The sequence below is a fragment of the Phoca vitulina genome, unplaced genomic scaffold (assembly GCF_004348235.1).
Source record: "Phoca vitulina isolate PV1807 unplaced genomic scaffold, GSC_HSeal_1.0 scaffold2, whole genome shotgun sequence".
Classification (NCBI taxonomy): Eukaryota; Metazoa; Chordata; class Mammalia; order Carnivora; family Phocidae; genus Phoca; species Phoca vitulina.
The window spans coordinates 98,918,127-98,920,932 of NW_022589705.1; positions in this window are offsets into that span (position 1 = coordinate 98,918,127).

Consider the following 2,806-nt stretch of genomic DNA (forward strand, 5'->3'; position numbering starts at 1 on the left):
TGCCGCTTCCTTGTGGCCTCTGTGTTCGCTGCTTTGGGCTCACGCTGCTGGCATCCCAGTGCGTCAGCAGGAATATGTTTGGACAGGAACGTCCTCCGGACCAGGGAGGCCCCATCTGGTCCCTGCCCCTCCCTGGGGGTGGGGGTGGCACACGAGGAGAGTTGGGGTGTGTCCTGGTTCCTGGTGCTCTAGAGGGGCACGCGGGGCTGGTCTGCATGTGGGAGCATGGCCCCGTGGGGAGGAGGCTGGCCCGAGTGCATGGGTATGTGGGGGGGCAACATGGGCACCCTACCCCTCCTGTCTTCAGAGTGGAAACAGCAGAGGGGGGTGCCCAGTAGACTGGGTTGGACCCAGATGGCCACACCGGGCACTTAGGGTCTGGGCTGTAGCCCCCAGTCCCCACCCCCAACACCAGCCCAGCTAGCAGATACCCTCAAGGCAAAGGGTCTTGCTGAGTGAAATGAGGAGAGTTCTAGCAGCCGTGTCCCCTTAAACAGACAACTAGGGAACGGCCCGTAGCAGAGAAAGCCAGTTAATGGGCTGCAGTGTTCAGGCTTTCAAGTAAATGTAATGAGGGTCCCAGGACAGGACGGGGGGCCAGGCTGGTGACCATACAGGAAGAAGCTGTTCCGGGAGGAACAGTGGCTGGACAGTGGGCTCTGTAGTCCAGGGCCTCTGCTGAGAGCGGCAGGGAGGCTCGGAGGGAGGGGACACCAGAGGAGGAAGGTTAATGGAAGCGGAGGAGGGGAGGCGTTAACCTCCTCTAATGAAGCTCTAGAACGAGAGGGAAAAAATTGGCAGGAAGCAACAACAGAAGGTGAATGATCTCAGACTGAAAGGGCTCCACACGGCAGAACAGGAGTAAGCCACTCATGCTCTAAAGAATTTTAAGGAAATCACCAGCAAGGAGAGATCCTAAAAGGCCCAGGAAAAAAGAACAGATCCGCGCGGCATCAGACTTGAAACTCTGGAAACCAGGACAGTGACGTTCTGTTCTCAAAGCACCGAAGAAAAATTTTTGAAACTCGAAATGTATGTGTTGTTAAAGTGTCTGAAAAACAAAGCCAGGGTTACTTCCTGGGGGTTAACCTTGGAAGCCAGAGCTGAAACCGTGCCTGGAGGACGCTCGCCAGCAAGAAGAGCAAGAAGACCTGCAGGTGCAGCGACACGTTCCCGTGTCACCTAGTGGCAAAGAGAAGCAAACATTCACAGTGAGCGACAGCAGGGGCGGGGAGAGCGTGCCGGGGCCCTCCCTGCTGGCGAGGGACGCGGACAGACCACGGACGCTGGCGGGGTGAGCACACCGGAGTGAGGCAGCCCCGCTCCCTGCAGGGATACGGGCAGGCTGGGCAGCCTTTCAGCCCCTGGAGGACGTGTCCTCGCTCCGGTGGAAGGCGGGGAAGGAGGAAAGACAAGCGGAGTAAGAAAGTAGATCCGCAAGGCCCATAAATGGGGACAAGGAACGATCAAAACCCAGGTCCCAGCGCGGCCTTAGATGCTGCTCAAGGGTATTTGAACTGTGAAAGACGCCCCTAGAAGGATGGACGTAGACATATACGAAGCAAATCAAAAGAAAGCTGGGGTAGGAGCTTTAATGTTTTCGGGGTGAAACACATCAGAAGTGGTGGTGTGGAAATCCAGGTGCGGATGTATGCACGTGACCGCGGAGGCTCGGAAATTTGCAGGACTGACGCTGTAGCTGGAAATAATCTGTACCAGCTGGTGATTTTAACATGTTCTTTAAAAAAAAAAAAAACCAATAAATAGGTCAAGCAAACAGGACATAAGCAATGATAAAAGTTTAGTAAGCTTTAACGCACGTGGTGTACAGATATTTATGCTCATATTCACACGTTCATCCTATTCATATACACAGAATTTGTATCCATGTATATAAACTTCACACTCACAAATGGAGAACGATGCAACACTTAACAAAACGAAAATCCCTTTGAAGATGAGTAAGGAAGAAAAGAACTAGGAGGATTGATGATTTTTTTTAAGCAGAGAAAACACAGAAGGAAGAATTAACGCACAGACATGATGGAGAGTAAGACATAAAAATGATATTAAGAGTGACCACGTACAAGGAACTTGAAATTTTTTTTAAAAAATGGGTAAGTTTTGAGGGAAAATATGAAATGCCAGGATTGGTGTTGGTAGAAATAAAAAAACTTGAATGAGCCAGTAACGTAAGTAAATGCAAATAGTAACGGGAGCCCCCCCCCCCCCCCCCAGGAGTGCCTGAGACATCAGCCGGTGTGGGTGGGAGTGCCAGTTTCCAGACACGGTGAAGCTGTCTAATGTGAATTGTTCCGGAATCTCTAAAAAGAAGAAAAGCAGCTCACTTCATTCCATGAGGCCAGTATAACCTGGTTCTAAAACCAGGTGAGGGTGGTACAAGGAGAGATTACAGACTCGTCACGTGTATGCAGAAATCCTCATCCACACGTGAGCAGGAGGGACAGAGGGAGAGGGAGAATCCTCAGGCAGACTCCCTGCTCAACTCGGGGCTGGATCTCATGACCCTGAGATCAAAACCTGAGCTGAAGCCAAGTCGGATGCTTAACCGACTGAGCCACCCAGGCGCCACACCACTCAAAAATATTTAAAAAATAGTATCAGCTTGATCCAATGGGGATTGCACTTGACTAAAATGCCAGGACAGTCTAACATACAAAATGCGTGGACGTATTCGGGGAGACGAGAAATCGGATGACTGACGGAAGCAGAAAGAGCATTCTGTAGAATTCAGCATCTCTTCAGGATATCAATCTTGGAAAACCGGGGGGGGGGGGGGGGGGGG